Source organism: Grus americana, chromosome 2 (assembly GCF_028858705.1).
Source record: "Grus americana isolate bGruAme1 chromosome 2, bGruAme1.mat, whole genome shotgun sequence".
Classification (NCBI taxonomy): domain Eukaryota; kingdom Metazoa; phylum Chordata; class Aves; order Gruiformes; family Gruidae; genus Grus; species Grus americana.
This window is the reverse complement of record NC_072853.1, coordinates 154,545,133-154,566,356: the sequence shown is the minus strand read 5'-3', so window position 1 is coordinate 154,566,356 and position 21,224 is coordinate 154,545,133. Positions and strand designations below refer to the sequence as shown.

Genomic DNA, 21,224 nt, shown 5'->3' with positions numbered 1-21,224 from the left:
CCTCTGTAACAGCCAAGAAAGATGAAGGGACTCTGGACAGAAATTTATCAGAGTTGCTTTACAGACTGTATCTGAAACTCCCATTTCCCACACTTACATCCTTACCATTGAGATTCACAGTCCCAAATCCTTCCATGAAATTACTATTTTTTATTATTATTATTACTATTACTATTTATTTATTATTACTATTATTTATTACAATGCTATTGCAGTTAATATAAGCAGTACAACAAAGTCTATACAAGTTTAGATACAATAGAAAAACTAGTACATTTACTAATATGTACCCGCTGGTTTTTAACTTTCCTAGTCATCTTCAATATACAGCATCAGTCAACTACCTATATTTAAAAAACAATACTACCCATGACACAAGTGGTAGTATCCGGATTATGACAGGCACTGAAATTTGTGATCCAGGCTTCCAGGTTCTTGCAGGTCGAGATCAATGGGGTCAGCCAGACAGCAAGATCAGTAACCTTTCGTATTCTTAGAGGATCTGTTACATCCGTCTATTCCTTTTGGATCTACTGCTTTTAAGGACCAACATTATTCTGCTTTACGGGCAAACTACTCTTTTCCCTAATGGGAATAATTTGCAGCAACCACTTGTCGCCTTTTTAAGAGCTGCCCATTCAAAGGCATGTTCCAGAGACCCACATTAATTGTATGAAAAAATATGTTCTGTAGTAAGTTCTGACATATCGCAAATGCACTGAATGCTTGACATTTTTATGATTATGCTAATATTGTGACATTTGATGTGCTTGTTTTTGAAAATACATAGTGCAATTAAGTTCTCTGAAAGCAAAACAGAAAGAAACAAATCAATCACTGAGAAGCACGAAGAATGAAAACTGCCTCTACCAGCTTTGGAAACAAATGCCTGCTAGTCAATGGCAAACAACACGTTTGAACTAGATATTTCAGGAGACTTGTCAGTTTTACTCTGAAAGTAAAGAGCACTGATAGGGTGACTTTCAATTTTTAGCACAAGCACTGGCTTGACTTTCACCTGTTCCCTCTACCTTTGAAGTATATTAGTATCTGTCATAAAATGACTCTTTCCATCACTGAAAGAATTTAAAAAACCTGGTTCCTCTTAGACAACTTCAAACTATGGATAACCCAGTTAGGTCACGGAACTTTGCTTTTAACTTCATCCTCATTTAAAAGACATTGCCTGCTTCAGTTATACCCCAAAGTAAAGTAGGAGAGTACTAAGATTTATAAATACCAAAATAAATAATTTTATAATTCCTCTCCCCCACCTACAGACCAGAAGATTAGCAGGAAGAACCAGAGAACTGAATGAGGCGCTACTGGAACAGCACAGTGCTTGACGGCAGGAAGGCTGAATGGATCGCTGCTGTGGAGGCAAGAAGAAACACAGAAAAACGGCTTGACGACAGCAATGCTAAGAAGCAAGATCCACCTGCCCTGCGGATCCTTGAAAGCAGTAGCTCACTGAAAATACTGAAGTAACTTAGTAGCAACTTTGGAAGCAAATGAAAAGAACATTCATAACCTCAGAGACCGTATACATTTAATCTCCTGTTAAAGACAAATACTAGCCAGACCGAATTTAATAAGTCTAACTCAATGGAGACTTACTATTGATGAAATCAAGAATCACACATCGAATTCCTTACATAATACATCATCAAGGCAACAATAATAAGCTCAGAAAACTGCAGAAAGTGACTGAAAAAAGGGTTTTGATCAAAAAAATCAAACACAATTATTGGCAAATCCTCAAATTAAAGTTATAAATAGGAAGAAGCTAGAAAATTGTAGAAGTTTCAGCTCTTTCCCCTGAGATAACAGATTTAAGTTAAAGAATTGGTCTGGAATTCAATGGAAGAAATAAAAAGATTATTCAAAATCAAAAAGGAATGAACCAGCATAACACAAAGCCTAGGAAAATAATCCTTTCAGCACACTCAGAGACTCCTACAACCTTTTCTGTTCCTAATAAAATGTGTACACCTAAACTTTGTTAATGTTCTCAGTATTTGGCTTTTTTCAGATACATGCACTCTGGGATTAATAATGTAGAGCCACCTGACCTACAGAAAGAGCTCCTCATATAATTGACATGGTAACAGATGCAGCATTTCTTTTACAGAAGTGACAGTTAGTGGGTACCCCTTCCACCACCCATCCAGTATGACACTAGCCCTTTCTGAGTTACTTTCTTACACTGTAAAACTAACATGTAAGTTACGCCAACATGTAAGCCCAACTACAAACACACTGCTTACCTGTGGGCATGCACTTAGACAGAAATTTATCCCAAAACCTTAAACTTCTAAAGATAGCAATTAGCTTTTCAGTACAGACCAGGATCTAGCCACATGTCCCGGAAAGACTAAGACTGAACCAGACCGAACATACTGCAGCCTATTTTACCCACCTGGGATCAGCTAGTTCCAAGCTGTAAATATTACGGGTGGGCTTCATCTCACCTGATTTTAATCACCTCGAGTGTAGATGTCTATATCTGAGCTAGTTAATTTAGGCTTTTTTTTTAAAGTGAAAGAAGAAAAGCATTTTGAGATGATTCATCTGACCTATTTTAGTTGATCTACATTACAATGAGATTGATCACACCTTAAATTTTATTAACTTGAATGACTCAGTCTCTGACTTGGTAAATGGAGCATAACTACTGGCTCAGGTATTTTGAACATACAATGCAACCTTCTGCTGACAATGGAGAGAAGACACATGCAGTTACTAGAATCAGTATGTCTAAATTCTTCTTCTCCTATCACTCCAAATATACCCTATACAGAAGGGGTGAGTCCCCCATTTCACTTTGTCTTCCACTAACAAATAGGACCTTTGGCTTTCTCCATCTTGGCTGCCTTGTACAGTTTTTGTAATGCAGAGGAGTAAGAAGGTATTTTGCTTTGTTATTTTCCTCAGTGTCCAGGAATCCAAATCAGAAAAGGAAGTGTATCTAAGGCATTCAGTGCTGAATATCTGGATGTCCCAGATTCTACTAGATACAGAAAAATGCCAAATTCTGAATCTTGGATTTAATTCATTTTCCTAGCCAAGCTTTACTGGTCGAAATAAAACAGGATCTAATGCAGCAGAATACCAGTCTTTAGGCCCACCATGAACTGATGTGGCTTTTTTAAACCCAAACCTGACTAACAAGTTTTTTTTCAAAACCCAAACTCATTATAATTAAATGTAATTACAACCCCCATAGCCTTAAATCAAGGTTTGCTCAGAATGAAAACAGCTTCTGCTAAATTAAATTATTTTTCCCTGTAGGTGGCATGGTAAAAGTTGAACTACATAAGGGAAGCATATAAAAATACCAAACAAAAAGGCTTGTAGATATATATGCATTTTTCTTAATCCAATGTCATTGTAAACAGTAGTTGATGAAGTAGCCAGAATTATTACAACAAAGTCAAATAAATAAAACTTAAAATAAGAGCAATACTTTCCAAATTGTTTGAGACTTTGTCTACCGCTACTTCTGCATTGCCCGGTGTGACAAGCCAGTTCCCTCATTCCAAAGTGCGGAATTCACTACCATGAAGACTAACGGCAGCTGGGGTTACCCAGCATCTCTGAACATCAGGTTCAGAACAAACGCCACACCTTCTTCCAAATTTAGAAACTCCTTTTGACAATATGTACCAAATTAGTTTCCTGTTCTACTATACAACTCCTCAAACTACTAACAAGGCAGTCCTTACACCGAAAAGATCAAACCTCGGTTCCACCAAGTGCAGAGGGAGTTCTGACACTAATTGAGGTAAAATAGACCCTGGTGCAGAAATAAATTGGGAGGGGGTGAAGGGGTGTATATGAGGTTATATGTTTCATTTCTTATAAGTAGTCGGTCTTACCTTTGAGTCATTCTATAATAAATACCATATCATTGCTCAATTGTACGGAAATGGTGATTAGTGGTTCTGCAAATGTTTTGTTTGGAATTTGCATTTTCTCATCAAAGGATACTTCTCTGCCTTCATATGCTGTCAGCCTCTTTCGGATGTGACGGCTCAGCACAGAGATGCCTTAACTATATCAGGAAGAAAAGAAAACATATTAAACTACAAAAAAAAGGACAAGCTAAACACAGAGACTCTGAGTTCAGCCACAAGAGCTCAGAAATGGAGCGGTGGCAAAATATTTTGGGTTGACTAAACATCGTGCCCTGAAATTTAAGCTACAGGCAGTTCTTAAAAAAAGAAATCCCAGAGAATAAGGCAGAATGAAAACCAGTAAGGAATTTTAGCTTCCACACCCAATTTCTGGCTTTAAAACATATTTAAAGATATTTTACATTTCAAACTTCGGGGCTTCTGTATAGTTTAAACATCTGTCAAATACATGTGCCGTAGACCCTCAGCCATGAGGGAGTGGTTGACAATGGGGAAGGTTCATTAAGGTGGGGCCACCATCCGTTTCAGAGCTCTTGAGATAGTCCCAGTTTTTAATAGGTCTCTCCCACCATGCCAATATGGTCAAGGAGCTCCCAACTGATTTGAGTTGTGAGGGTCATGTTGAACAGAACTTGCTATAGCACTTCTTTTCTTAGATAGACCATGCAGACAGAGTTTGGTTGGTTGGATTTTTCCTTTTTTTTTTTTTTTTTTTTTTGGGGTGGGGGGTGTTGGCAGAGACAGGAATAGGAGAGTTCACCTTCCATCTTTTTGTTGAGATTTAAACTAAATCTAACCAGTCCTGAATTCATTAGGGTACCCAAAACCAAACGATGGTTCTTCGGGTTGCATTAGCTTTGCTAAGAGGGATTTCCCATGGATTTACTGCTGGTTATCATCATAATGCTATGATAGAAACATCCATTTATAATGCTTTTTAGCCTTATAAAAGACAACACAACAAACTGATGCTGTTCTTTCAGTTTGTCTAAAACTGTAAATCTGCAATAACGCATCACATCCTTTGTACAAACATTTACTTAAACTACTTTTAAATATGCACTGTGTTGCCAGCATGATGATAACAACAGTTTGAAATTAATGGACCTTATCTGCCATTACTTCTGAATGGATACGACTGCGAGCATTATGAATGTGAAACAGCCCTTGCAGTTGAGGATGCAGGTGTTCATACAGGATAGAAAGAGGACTGAGCCACAAATTCTGCCTATGGAACACTCCTGATGTGGGAAAGTGTGTCTAGAACCCATTGGTTATTTAAGCATGCAGCGTAACAGTAACGACAGCAACCATTTGAAAAATGTTGGTTTGCCTTTGTAAAAGGCAAGGCTTCAGTTTTGTTATTTATGATGTATAAAAACTTTTTGGAGAATCTAACAATTAAACAAGATTATCAATTGCTTTTGCCTGTGAAAGGATAGTTCTGGACTGGTGACTCTAGAGCATGACATCCCCCCCACAAAATATAATATAAGCAATGGGCATTCTTCTTCCAATGGTCTTTAAAGATGGAGGACAAGTGAACATAATGCTGAATTTTCTAATACCAGATCTAAGTCTGAGAATACCAGAAAGGGTGCCATCTGGAGTTAAATGAGATGTAAATTTACAGTTTAAGGATACCTGCCCATTAGGGGTGAGGTGAGACCACAAACTTATTCTACTGCACAGATGTGAAGTAATAACATCCTTAGTGACTAAATGTAAAGTCAGACTAAAACTAGCAACCCAGCAGCTGTACATTGAATATTATTCTGCTTGAGGTTTCAATTTCCACTCTAGTCTTGGGCAACTATTTTATTTCACATAATAAATAAATAGCTGCTCAAAAAACATTGTCTGCTGATATTGCCTATATTTGATTTGTCACTGGATTCACTGCCTATGAAAATCTGGAAAACAAATACAGCATGCATTCAGAACCACAGAATGGTTGAGGTTGGAATGGACATCTGGAAGTCATCCAGTCCAATCCCACTGCTCAAGCAGGGCCACCTACAACTAGTTGCCCAGGACCATGACTTTTCAATATCTCCAAGGACAGTGACTCCACCAGCTCCCTGGGTGCCCTGTGCCAGTGCTCAGCCACCCTCACAGTGAAAAACTGCTTCCTGATATTCAGAGGGAACCTCCTATGTTTCAGGTGGTGCCCATTGCTTCTTGTCTTGTTACTGGGAACCACTGAGAAGAGGCTGGCTCTGCCCTCTTTGCACTTTCACTTCAGGTATTTACTTACATAGATAAGATCCTCTCTGAACCTTCTCTTCCTGGGCTAAAGAGTCCACGATCCATCAGCCTTTCCTCACACGCGAGATGCTCAAGTCCCTTAATTATCTTCATGGCCCTTCATTGGAGTCTCTCTAGTATGTCCATGTCTCTCTTGTGCTGGGGAGGGCAGAACTGGACACAGCACTCCAGGAGTGGCTTCATCTGTGCTTAAGAAATGGGAAGGATCACCTCCCTCAACCTGCTGGCAATGCTTCTCCTAATACAGCCCAGGATACCTTTAGCCTTTGCTGCAAGGGTACATTGCTGGGTCATGATCAACTTGGCACCCACCAGGACTCCTAGGTCCTTTTCCACAAAATTTCTTTCCAGCCAGTTAGCCCCCAGCTTGCATGGTGCATGAGCATGGCACTTGAGGCGCAGGGCATGGCACTTCTCCTTGTTGAACTTTATAAGGTTACTGTCAGCCCATTTCTCCAGCCTGTCAAGGTCCCTCTGGATGGCAGCACCACCCTTTGATGTATCAAAAGATAAATGTGCCTGAAGTATAAAACTTGGGACAGCTTCTTCATAATTTCTTCCAGGATCTACAACTACAAGGCCTCAGGTGAATTACCAGACCTCTCCTCTGGGAAAGTGTGGGATACCCAGGTTCACTACGTATACTCACCCAGTTCTGTGTTCACTCCAACAGCACAAGGGATAGCTGCATTTTACAGATAACCTTTTAATTAGGCAAATTATATTCCTCATTAGAATGCCATCTTTAAGGCGCTGAAGTAAAAAAGGATTGTGCCTCGCACTAATTCGTTGACAGTGATTTCTGTTCTATCAAACCAAGCCTCGTAAAGATAGATTCTTTCTCGGATGTGCCAGCAGTTTTTTAAGAGAAAACAAAAAACAGTATTTGAACAGGAAAATATGAGGTAGATTTATAGGAAAAGCAAGGAGTTTTTTCATGTGGAAAAAGATTAGTATCACAAGGTTCAAGTATTTAAAAATATTAAATTTATTGCCTGACTGAAATTCACTATAAAAAATGTTATTCAAGGGAACTGATGTAAACCCTTGCCAAATAGTAACATAAAAATGAAAGCTTTGATTTTTGCTAGCAAACAAAAAAAATTGTTGCTTAATACTACTCTGAGGCTCACTCCACCTCTTCTTTACAGTTTTTCATTAACTTATGATCAAATCCTGAGGTATATTTAAATTTATTGACTTCAGTGATGATCCCAACAGCACCAGACTATGAGACAATCAGACCCTAAGAGTTGCTTATATAAATACTGTCACACCTTTACATAACAACTTTTTTTTTTTTTTTAACATTATTACATTTAAGTGGGAGGGCTTTTGCAGGCTGCATATTCCTCACTCATCACTGCCACTTTGTAAAGCATGTGTTTAATGAGGCTCTGTGACCAAAATAATTTTTTCATGTCTGCCTGGGTATTGTAGGCAAAGAGCTTTTGGACTACAGTGGTGTGAAGGATTACAATACATCAGTCTGCAAACAGGGCTCCAAAAATAGAAAGATGACCGAATGCTCAAAGGGGAGCAGAACTTTACAGCGCCCCAAAGAGAAGCTTTTATGAGCTCTAGAGAAGACACTATATCAAGGCAAATTGAATTCATCCAAAATTTATTTAACAGGGCTGGACAGATATGATTCTTCTACAGTTTATTTCACAGCTGTTGATCATTAAACACATTTTAGATAATCATCTGATATTCATTTTACATGCAATAACATTTTTATTGAAGTTAACATAATTGTACATCTTAAGAACTTTGTTGAAAATGTTCCCTTAAGAACAAAATTATCTGCAAAATAATGCTGAGTTGTGTGCCTCATGGGTTAGCCAATTTTGTAAATACACATGAAGTGAACACATATCACTATGACATTATTCTGACATTCCCCCTGCTTTAATATGCATAGTAAATATTTTGCCTGGGGTTTTTTGTGAATATCACTGATTTACTCATTCTGGAGAGGTTAAAAGAGGAAATACAGAGATTGTGGGCTACTGTTTTACAGTTATCTTGTTCTTTCCTGTTTTGAGAAATAATTTTTTCAGACTGGACTTTTTTTCTGCTCCCCTAAGAACTTTCTCTTGACTTCAAGGAAACTCCTCCCAGAAAAATTACTTTGGCCATAATCCTAGAAGCTGATCTATGTCAACAGACGTACACAGTATCCCATTGAACTCAGTGGAGCTCAATATGAATGTAAAAGTTTTGTGGATTTAGTAGGAAGAGCAAAGTAAAATTCAAAAGTTTTCCAGGGTAAGGTCTATACTTATATCTACAGTGATTAACTGACTAGTGTTTGGCTTCAAGTTACGCTCACCTACTTTCCTAATGAAATGTAACAGTGAGAACAATAAAAATGTTTCAAATTCTCACAGATAATTTTCTGTACTGGAATTATGTTCATTTTGGTGACTTTCTGACAATTTTTTTTCTAAAAAGATTTCAAAATGGGCTCATGGAAATAGATATTTTTGCAAACCTTTTTTCTCCAAATTACCCAATTTTAAGTTACACAAAAAGAAACACTCCTAGTTAATCCTTTGCCTGAAAATTCTGGTTATTCTGGTGAATATCCTCCTCAATCAGAACTGCAGTGAAGACGAATTGTATGTACCTGCCCAGAGACGATTCTTGACAAAATCCTACCCAAGTTTCAAAGCTTCCTTAAGTAGAAATCTAATAAATCTATAGCCACAAAGAGCTGAAGTTTTTCAAAGACTTTAACAAGTTGCTTGTAATTTTTTCTGACTTATTGAAGGAAAGGGAGTCGAGGAAAATTCCAATAAAACTGTATGTAAGCCAAAGGTTTGTTTATGTTTGTATGGCCTAGCATTCACACGTTTCCTGTTACTAGACTTCCTATTAGTGATGTTTAACTTTAACCACATATCCTGGGTTAAGGAATAACTCCTAAAGTCAATTTCCTGATTAGGCTAAGAAAGGTCAAAGGTTAATTTTGTAGCCACATGGTTAAGCTACCAACAGCTACCGCACAGCCTTGTTTTAACATATAAAGTTACTGCAAATATTAGCTAAAGGAGCTGGCACGCTCTGGTGATTACACAAAAGTGTTGGGAAAAAATTATCCCAGAGGCTTATTCACTCTAAGTGAAATTTACTCTCTTCACGTGCACACACAAAATACCCATCAGCGGAGCCATCCCTCACATCTGGTGAGGCCAACCTGGCAGCTACAAACATGTACGCGCCTTTAAACATGGCGGTGTGACCACTGCCAGAGCCCAGCGCTCATCCAAGAAACTTCCCACCGCACAACTTACTACAGACTTTCTTCGTATACTTGCTACAGATCTTCAAGAGCAAACAAGGTTTAATGGTAATATAAGAATCCACAAACTTAAATTTATCATATTGTTGAAAAAAAAGCACAAGGATTTCTGTTTCCTTAGAAAAAAAAGCTGATGTATGATGAATTTGCGAACAGCACTGCCGCAGATATTCCTGTTGTACCAAATCAGCAGGTATTAATGGATTGGTATTTCTTCCATTTAAATACTAAAGTGAACAATCCTCTGCTCAAACACTGCAGATGAAACAAGGAGCATCTGAAAAAGTTTGTGGGGGTTCTGTCTGGAGGGATACTTGTTTTCAACAATAAAATCAAACTTTTTTTCATAGTGACATGAGTAACAACAGCATATTAACACATATCAAAAACAATGAGGAAATCCAGACTTAAAGCTGATAATCCAGATTCATTCACACTGCACTGCATTCTCCTTCCTTGGTGAGTTCTCATCTACAAATGATTCCATTCTGATTCAGTTTTAGTAACCTAGCCAGCACACAACATGATAGTCAAATGAATGCAATCCCAGATACTGACATTATCTTTTTTTTTTTTTTAGATTTGTGAGACAGATGTTGGGGAAATTTGACATTGGATTTAGTGAAGTTATTCTTGATATTTAGTTACCTCGTTACAGCTATTGTAGACTAAAACAGAGGGCTTACAAGTAACTAACTTGGGTTGCAAGCCATAGCTTTAAAAGTGAAACTTGGTTAAATTCTTACCCAAGGCCTAACATTGCTAATACAACCACAACTATTTTGGGATGCATTCTCTGTTTCTCTCTCTCATTATCATTTACATTTGTATCAGCGTGGCAGCATTTTACACTTGTTTTGCACAGTGAAGGCCTCTAGATAAGACACGAGGTAGCGGAGACAATCAGTCATCAGTCTTTACTCAGGATTTCCTGACTGCATGTGAACAATAACAAAATCTACTTTTTTGTAAAAACTAATGCATTTGAATAAATATAGAAATAGAGAACATCTGTTTCTCACACCTAAATCAGGTTAAATTCCAGTCACAAGGAACTGGCTCAATTTGCACATTTAGACTGTTTGCAAGTAAGACATAATTTTTGTGACTGTTTCATAGCCATTTAGCATCCACTGCTTATAAACAAAGCAAATATAAGTGGATGCACATGAGCCGTTCTTTATTCACTTGTGGACTTAACATTTGGAATTCCCTTTTCCAGCCACATGACTGGTTCTACCAGTCAGACAGTACAACTTCTGTTCTCTGACAAGATTTCTTAAATTTTGTAAACAGACATAGCACTTGAAAAACATGTTCCACCATCCAATAAAAACAACGAAGATTACCTAAGAAATAGCAACTTTGGACAGACAGAACAAGTCTAATGAAATTTGTTGTATTTTAAGAAATCTTCATTCTTTTGTGCTGAGGGATATTTCTGTCTGGCTAAAGGTATCCATTTCAGGTTTTTAAACACTCTGTTGCTTTCCTAACATGCAGGGGAGCGGGGGAGAAAGAGGAAAGATATCAATCAAATTTATCGGCTGAATTTCTCTTGTCACAGTCACACCAACTCATCGCTACAAAGGCAGCTTTTCTGTCTGCTCAGGAGCTGCCACGTTACTGACCTCCTCCTCCTTCCTCTCCACGTCTCCCCTGGTTTAGTTTAGCTTGATGGTTCTTTCCAGTCAGCAGCTTTGACATTTTATCAGTTGATTTTGATTAGTTACCCCAAAACATTAATTTCTAGGATCATTTACATTTTACTTTGTAACCTCTTTTGTGGAACACGTGATGATGTTTCAGCAGCACAAGCTCCTCTGATGTAAATCCTCCTGTCCCAATATTTGACTACACTGCAGGTACAAATTCTCTGTTTTCTCCAATTGTAATACAGCAAGGTCTATGGCCAAGGAATCGCACTTTCTACAATGCCTTTGCCCTCTTCTTTTTTCTTATTATTGGGAATGCCCATACTATTGCACATTGGAAAATCACTGCATTTTTCAGTCTTTCATCTCCTTACTGCCTATAATACCTGCATACACCCAGCCAGCACATACAGAATTATTGGGTAAATGACTCCGATAAAAATACAGTCTTTGGCAGCCAAACTCATTAATGTCCTGTGCTATACGTATAATAGGTATCGCACAAAGAGGATAGCTGCCACTGTCTTCTCATAGTTCTGACCCTGAAACCCAACGAATGGACATAAATATTTTGATCAGAAAGTTTCTAGTTCCTGTCACTGCTCTTTTAGGTGAGGGAGAGTTGAGGAACTAACACAAGTTTATTCATATAGAAATTTTTCACACCTCTCAACTCTATTGCTTTGAAATCCCAGACAAATGGCCATTGCTCATGAATGGTGGGACTCTCCACCACATGGGCCGTGAGATAGGATTATCTATTTCTCTCTTGTGAGAAGAAATATTGCACACTTTTAACACTGATGGAAAAATTCTCAGTACCCTTGCTTTAAATAGCAGTGGAGCAACTAAAGCATATCATCAGATCCTGGGAGACTTGGGTAATATGTCCTCCCGAGACAAAAGGTGTTCATCTCCTGTTTTCAAAGAAAGTGCCCTAACCACTAAATTAAAGCTTGATCAAAGTACTCTAGAATGGCATTGCACTGCATCACAGAGCAATACAGGAACATCTACAGAATGCATCTAGAACCCAAGTCTGATTTTAGTTTCCTGTTTGGAGATGAAGGGAGAAATCTGGCCTGTGGTTAGATATCACTATTCCAGATTTCCTAGAATATATACTAACAATATTCCTCATTAATCACTGTCTGGATAATACCACAGTAACTCTGATGAGGGTACAACACCCTTACAGTAGTACAGCTGATATAGCAAAATTTGGCTCAATATCCTCAAAATAAAAGGATATTTTATCTGTGTAGTACATGCTGTCTCTTTTATTGAAAACAAAACAGTGAAACAAAAGTCATCCTGAAGAGACCAAAAGAAACTTAAATATATTTTTTTTTCTAAGCATATGAATATTTTATGATCTATGGTTTCCATAGTGCTTATTTACTGTGTTTGTTTAAGATTTTGAGTTGTCAGAATAGGCATGAGGCAGTGCAGCAACAGAAAAAACAGAAAATAAGTTAGTAACAAACAAAGTTCTCACATTTTTCCTTGGGACATAGACATGAGGATATACCCACTATCAACACATGGCAAATAACATATTAATTGTTCATTTGGCCCAAATTTAAACCAAGACTTCAACAATCTCAGAAAGTATTTAATATATTGTTTGAAATTTCTTCTGGTCATATTAAAACGTAGAAAAGCCTCAGTAAAAATAATCATAGAAGGACAAGCCAAATCAGGTATATTTTGAAAAGAAAATAGTGTGTCTTCAGTACAATTGGTTTTTCAGATTAGCAGATTTCTTTCTAATATCTACAACGAGATATTTTCAAGTCACTTATTTGTGAAATAATTTCAGAAAAGGTTAAAGTTACCAAGGAATTTTTTAAAATCCATATTATTAAAATTTCCTTCATTTATGATTCTTTCCTCATCAGAATTAAATCTCTATTTGCACTTAGCATTTTTGGTGTTAAATGTATCAAAATTTGCTTCTTCCTTTCAGGTAATGACAGAGTAGGAAATAGCAAAGACCGGCCTGCTTGGGAGATGCACAATATTTTTGACTATGCCTTTTCCAGACTCTGTGTTGTCTTCCAGTGAAAAACAAACAGAAATACTTAAATTACTTAATTGCCTCCCAAGGCTGAACCTAAACTCTTCCTTCAGCCACACTCTCGGCCTCCAGTGAACCTCAACAACAAGGCAAACTGAAAGCTTTCTTTGTTATCCTGGTCTATGGCACCTGAATGGTGCCAAACAAAACTAAGTTAATTCAGAACTCTTAGGGAAAGGATTTCTTTCTCTGACTCCTCCTCGATACCAAATAAAGGAAAAAAAAAAACCAAGCCTTTTTTTTCATCTCAGTATTAACTAACAGCAGAGACAATAAAAATATCACCTCCCTGACGTGACAATTTACATACACTCAGCTTCCTTTATTTTTTTTTATTTTTATTTCTTCTGAGTATCCATTTGATTTCTCGTGGTTATTATTCATCTACATGAAGGCGTTACCTCTTATGGTATGAAGTGGTTTTCTGTGGAATCCTTGTAATGCAGAAACTCATAACCATAATCTAGACTAAAATGTGTTATCTAAATTGCTGTGGTTTCAAAATTTACAAAAATGTGTTTCCTAGAGCAATCTAACTTCTCCTTTTACTACAACAACAAAGTAAACCCATTAGGAAGACTATGAGTTTGAGCAATTAATTACACACTTAATAATATTTTATAGTTTTCTAAAGACTTTAAAGTTCTTTCCAAACATTATGATTCAGATCCTGCCACCATTCCTCACACAGACTAGGAAATAAATGTAACTAGACCAAAAGCAAATTACATTTAGGTTCTGGGAAAATTTGGATTCTGATTCAATATTTTCCTAACAATTCAGTGAAACAATTTTGACTGTATGCATTTTGCAGAATGGGAAATGGAAACACAGACATTAAGCAACTTCACTTAACAAAATGGTAGAAAGCCAAGATTTCTTTCTTTTAAGAAAAAGCTTTGACTCTAAGTATCTCACAGAGGTGAAGAGTTGCAAAGGCACAAAAGGTGGTCAGCCACATAATCATTATGGAAAGCCTTGGAGCTGGATCCCACCTCACATTTTATTTCTGTAAATCCTCCCTTTGCTGTGTTACTGCACCATAAGAACATAAAGAATGAATAACTAACTATTGCTTAGAGTTTTATGTTTCTTAGATAACTGATGCCATGGTCACCTCAAGAGGATACATAAATTAGAAGAGTATAATCATAATATCTAAACCTCTTAACCATTTCAAGGGTACCACTGACATGACAAAGACCTCAGCAGCTACTCAAATCATATAGTTTGCAAAGGCATTCTTTGTCAAATAAAATAATTGAAATTTACGCTCAAACTTAGACAAAAAGACAAAGAGAAATACTGGTTCTGATATACTTGAGTTAGAATTTTTAAAATATTAGGCAAATATTAGTGATTTAAAGATGTTGATTCAGAGAATATTAGCTACTTGCTGAACGTTTAAAAAGTCAGGTACAAATTAAAAAGCTCAATATGTATTTCTCAATTCTGCATAGAAATCCTTGGTTTGGTTGTTGGAACCATGTCAAATCAAATTTTTACTAGGTTTGAAAAAAACTGCATATATTCATGGTTTCCACAGACTAGTCAGGAGCTTGAAATATTGGTCTTGACTATCCAGTCAAGACCAATTCTTTCCACAGGAAAGTAATTCTCAGAGGAAATTATTTGTCACGCTACTTCCAATCGGAAGATCTAAACACAGTCTTTCCTCTAGCCTTTGGCACAACCCATAATAATTGGACCATAGGAGAGAGCAACAAAAAAGTGCATCCAGAAGATGCATGCCAAACATCGCTACCAGCTCAATCATTTGCTTTCTCACCTTTCCCCCGCATCAGGAATAATCAGTAGCTGAAGTATTAAATGACATGTCATACTCATTCACTGATGGAGGAGCAGGACAGAATGACATATTCTGCTGATCATTTACAGTTATTGGTTGTTATAGGGTATTAACTTGCAATACACAGCCCTGTTTGAATTTCAGATGAGCAGATGGCCAGATGGATTAGCCTGTAAAATTAATATTCCAACCCATACACAGCAGGACTTTGTATGGGTACTGACTGCTTCAAAATCCATGAAGTCATTTTAATGGATTTTATTTTTCAGGCCTTGCTTATTATTTCCTCCACAAATGCTGAAACCTGCAACAACAAAAGGCAATTTGGGAATACTTCAGTATTTCGGTGCCACAGCTTCCTCGAATATTTCTTTCACAATGCCAGGAGCACTCATTTCCAGTGCACACCTGGTGTAAAGACCAAAATTCATTTATCTAGCTTACAAGTAAATATTTGTATATCCCTATTGTACAATGAGGTGTACAGTGCATGGGAGCTATAGATTGGGTGCCTACTTTTGGCGACAAGTTTTAGCAACACTATTGAAATCTTTTTCCAATAAACTTCTCAGTACTTCTCAGAATGATTCATGGCCTCCCCTTGTGCAGCCCCCAAACAACTGCATGTGTGCAGATACCTCGCAGATGTCATCCGCGGTCCCCGAATTCCCTAGAACGCGAACGCAGACGTGCTGAAACAGGAAGGAACAGCCCACTTGCTGGAGAAGGTGATAAGTTCCAGCTAAGAAAAACTGCAAATTTGTCACGTCACCTGGACCTTTCTGAAAAGCTCACCTCAACTGCAATCAGTCTGCCTTGGCCTCTGACCCGTTGCAGATGAACATAATACAAGTCTTGAGGGAAACTGCTGTATTTTAGAGCCACCAGCTTGATTACTATTGATTATCTGCTTGCCTCGATTCTAATTTCCCTTTGACAGTAGCATTTCTGCCTGACTGTTCCTTCTGGGGCTTGAGTTTTCTGTTCTTTTTCTTTTTCTTTTTTTTTTTCCAGATTGCTTCCAAGAAACATATTTTGATTACTGATTTGGGCAGAGCAAGGGAGGTAATAGAAGGGAAGGGCTCAGCTCTAATCACAGCAGGAACTTATTAAAGAAATCTCTCATTGTTCCAGGGTAACCAAGAAGGTAACTCTGCTTTTGAAAATTAGACTGTCTCATAAGGTAAGTTTTCCTTCTCCCCTTTGATGGGGAAAATATCATTTACAATAAATAATATATGAAACATTAGAATTCTCCCATATAGTTACAATCTCACTAAATAATGTGAAGATTTAAATGATTCCTACAGTTAAATTATTGTGTGGTGGAAAACTAAGTTTAGAGCTGACTCTCAAATATGATGACCCAGTTGAATGGTTCAGTAACAATGAGGTTGGGCCTCCAAGTGGCAGATGAGGCTTTTGTTTTATTTGTTTGACAGTAAATATCCGGCCTGTTGCTTAGCAGCCATACACAGAAACAAAGGCGTTTCCAGACAAAATAAACTACATTACAGCAGGTAAATCTTTCACAGCAATTACCAAATGGAAATGAGAACTGAATTGATCATTGCAAAACAACCCAACACCTTTGTTTCCTGCAGATGTTTTAAGCACACAAATGGCAATTCGGGATTTCTTGATAGCAGTGTGAGAAGACTTCATATATATTTTAAAAAAAAAAAAAAAAAGAATACACTGATTTTGAAAAATGGTATGCTGAAAGTCCTAGAAATGGAGACCAAAGTTTTCAAACTTCGGTCATCTGTTAAATCCATATTTAAGTACATTAAATAATTAGATTTTCTCTCAGAGACAATGAGCATTTACAACTGTTGCTGAATTCCAGGGAATTTTCATGTACCCTAAGAGCATTGCACTCTTCTGGAACTGAAATGCAAATAACAGAGCACCAAAGGCTGAAAAGCTTTTGTGGATGTTTTAATAATTTGATATTGATTCTGTCGAGCCTTATTTCTACCCTTGCTGTCACAAATGCATTCCCACACCCCAAGTTCTGGGGCCAAAACTTGTGCGTGACACTTACCCTTGCATGCTTCATTTCCATGCAAAAGTCTTCAGCTTTTGCAGGACTCACCTCCTATACCGAAAAAAAAGGAAATGCCAAAGCTACTCTTGCATATCGCAGCTGTACAGCTTTAAGGCAGGTATTTCACTGAGAAAGCAGCACTTAGCCTCACTGAGCAAACAGAAAGGGCCAAATTCTGCTCTCAGTTACCCTGGGGCATTCCACCAGAAGAAGGAATCTGCATGTGAATAACCTGGAGAAGAAACGTGTTTCCAGACACTTGAGCTTAAAGACTAAAAAAATGCTGGTGTGAATTCTGTCATCTTATATTTTCACTGAGGGTTTTTTGGGGGTGGGTTGTGTTGTGGGATGGTTTTTTACCCTCAGAGTTGATCCACAGGGCATTGTCATTATGTTGCTGTCTCACCTTTCAGTTGATAGACAGACTTCCTGCTGGAGAGACATTATTATTTAACCGGATCCACTCATCCTGCCACTGATTTGTTTTACTTTTGTTCCTGGCAAAGAACAGCAACTCTAGGTAATGTTTCTTTTCTCATTTGGCTAAGTCCTTCAGAACACTTTAGTAAATTAACCCCATGTAGTTCACTTAGTAAACACAGGATCTCCTGAAAGGATTTATAAAACTAAATTACTTCAGAATTTCCAGACAATCCTTGTTTTTCTTTCGTTTTGTCTGATACAAGCTTAAGAAAAGACTCAGGAAGCAAACGTGAATGTTTAATTCCTCATCAAATAGGAGCTGTAAGCACAGTGTGAGAGAATCAAAGCAAAAAGGAGAGGTTTTAATAAACAATATAGATGAAGACATGCAAACTCTGTTTCCAGAGCGTAAGTATTATCGATGTATCTGCAATAATTTGTTTTTAATTAGAGCAATCTTCTCTAGCTAGGATTACCCTTTAGCAATTGTAATCCCTCTGGAAATTCACATCTTCAATTTGACAACAACCAAGTTCTCATCATAAATTGAGTGTAAGCTGACTGTACATATATATGTGTATATATATTTATGATGCATGTTGTACGGTACACCACTGCCCAATGAGAAGTAATAGGCTTCCTAAAAATACTACTGAGTGAAATTTTGTCATCTCAATAGGCCAGACAATAATAACAGTCTCTTACATTTATCTACAAATCTATTAAGAAAACATATTCAGCATAACTGTGCTCAATGGAATATTACCCCTCCCACCTTGACAGAATTTAGAAACTTCCATTGGATGGTAAAAAAGCTTGAAAATATTAGGTTGCAGATGGCATTCATAAAACCTTCCTTGAGGATCCAATCTCAATTTCTGTAGTAGACAATGAAAATATCCCAGTTAAACAAAACAAGCCTTGGTCTGAACAGCAGAGTGACCAGCTACTCACCACTGATTTCACACATAATTTCTTCTTTCTAACTACAATTAGGAACATAGTTTGCTCAATGGCGCCTGCATCCTAAACAAAAGATTTTTCTCACTACAGTGAAGTACAATGAAATCACAGAGTGATACAATTAGCTCTGCAGGATGCCAGTACCTTCAGCACCTCACCCGCGCACTGGCATGGTACGTGACAATACCACAGCAGAACTGTGGTGGTTCCCTGACAAAAATGTGTACACTCTGGCTGGACTGCAATTCTTTTACAATCATTCATCTATTTTCATTTGCCAGCAAGTTAACGTGATTGAGTCCTGTGAATACTTATCAAAAATACATCCACACATGCTGAATATTCCTGCACAGCCATTTTGAATGGTCTTTGATTTAATTCCTCAATCGACAGTGGAATCAGTTATCCTGTCAAGGAGAAGAAATAATAGTGTTTGTTCTCACGTAATTAACAGCAAGTAAACAGACAAAATAACTTGTGAATAGGCCATTGATTAAAGCATGTTTGTAAAAAAAGCATTTGTATAATTCAGATAATTGGTAAAAAAAATCAGGACGCACTGTAAGACAGTAGGTGAATGTAATAAAGCGCTGAATAACCTGAACACAGCAGTTCTGAATCCTTTGCACTGGCAGTATTCCGGCCAGGGAGCTGGAGACCCAACAACTGATTTTTCACATGGGAAATGTGGAAATCTGCAAAATGAACTGAACTGGAATTGGCTGTGAGGAGAATGTATAAGGGTCTGAGAAAAATATACACATCACTTTCTTCTTGCCTCTACACTCCCCAAATGCTCCAAGAATCACCAAGACAACAGGACACCTTCCAAAGTCTTCATTAATGCAGATTTAAAAAAAAAAAAAAAAAAAAAAGAAAAGAAAGAAAGGATTTGTGTCCTAACCCAGAGCATTGCAGTGAGTAACTATTTGACACGTGGGCACCAGGGAGGAATCCATAGATTGCCAGGCTGAGGGACATGCTTTATATGGGAAAAAAATGAGATACCTCTGATTGTTAGAAGCTAGGTAGGAATATTTTCAGTCTCCTCAGTCAGGATTTAAACACATAAAGGGGACAGGGGAGGATCACAAATGTAAGTCTAACCTACTTGCAGTCTGAAAATACACAAAGCGGCTTTAAAAAATCTAGTACGGGCACCAAAACAGTTTGGCTCCACAGAACTCTGCAAGCTCATTTGGGGGATGACAACATTAACCTGCATGAGGGTCTAAACTGGAATAACCCTTGCACAGAAATTAGCTCAGTTAAAACCAACTTAGATACCTCAACACTCACTCTCCTATAGTCCATCCACCCTGGAGAATACCCTAAAACCTTTACCCAGCAGAGGTGGCAGCAAGCACTCTGCCCAGAATAGTTACAAAATGGAGAGGGGAGAGGACACTCCCTCAATCTCACCATTAAATGCTGTGTATATCCAAAGAAATTCAGGTAGTGCAACCCGCCACTAGTAACCCCACTCTGCACACAGCAGTAAATCCACATAGGTGTTCCGATTTCTTGTAAATACTCTGCCTCAGCGTATTTAAAGCCGTGAATACTTGAAGTTAATCGCTTTTGACTTCAATCCATAGGCAGTACAGGATCAATTTCCTAACTACATATATAAAAATCTGTTTCCCCTCACCAAAAGAAAAAAAAATAATAATAATGAGCTGAGTATAGCCATAATAACACACATTTATTTATAATGAAGTCAGGACACCCGAACAAAAGAGGTTTGCAAAAAGATTTTTTGTAGTATAAATTCCAGTTCTCTTCACTTTCAGTCTTCCTGCCATGGTTAGCAATTATTACACTTAAAGCCAAAGCTCTTCTAAAGGAGAACAAGAGCTGGAACTGCCAGCACAGATGCTTAGATATCCAGTTAATAATTTAGTAGCAGCAACCTATCAGGATATACCAATTCACATTCCTCCTTTTCCCCACAGAAATGTCTTCTTTGTGAAGGAATTTCTTTGGGAGGTCACTGCTAGAGAAAAGAGTGGACGGTGCTATCTGCAAGGAAATGCCTATTCCAGGCTCCAAGAATTAATCTGGATAACTTCAACAGACTTCTTTAAATGAATAGTAGTAACATTTTTTTAAGAATATTAAATCCTCTATACAGAACTCTTCTGCCACTTTGCAGCATTTTATCTGATTTGAAAATAATCTAGTTCTTGCCCTTGTGCAGGCCTATCGAGAGATCCATATAAAGCATGCAAATGAAAAGAAAAAAGTATAATTAAGCTCTTTGCAATCTAAATTTTAAGTTTAGATAGAACAAGATTGAGAGTGAGTGAAGTATATCCAAAACCTAATGTCAAATTTGGGGCTGCTGTAAAAATCCCATTCTTTTCTTGTTATAAAAGAATATTTATTCACATGCATTATTATTGTTTATTAAATATTCCTCATTTTTTTCATGGCTTTACAGCTGCCAGTGCAGGTAAATGGTACCATTACGTCTATTTCTCCTTAAGAGAGTCATCCAAATCAAACAATAGTTCTGCAGAGCAGCATCAAATATGATATTCTCATCAACTATGATATATAAATGGAAATTTCTAACTTCAGACTGTAAAAATATGCTCAAAAGTAATACAGGTGGTGCAAAAGAAAATCCGCTGGAAAAAAAAAAGTTCTATGCTTTCACTCATCTCCTTCGCCAAGCAAGGCAAGATGCTTATCAAAATAAGTTTTAGAGATCAACTCTCCAGATTGAAAATACACCTTTCTGTTAAA

General features: G+C 37.5%; 1 long non-coding RNA gene across 1 annotated transcript in view; it reads right to left on the bottom strand.

Annotated features, from left to right (window-relative positions):
• The window catches only part of LOC129202751 (uncharacterized), a 139,495-nt gene that overhangs the window by 75,934 nt on the left and 42,337 nt on the right, over window positions 1-21,224 (bottom strand). The window contains exon 4 of the long non-coding RNA XR_008575824.1: window positions 3,879-4,054. This is a non-coding gene — a long non-coding RNA (uncharacterized LOC129202751). The remainder of the gene's footprint in view (window positions 1-3,878; window positions 4,055-21,224) is intronic.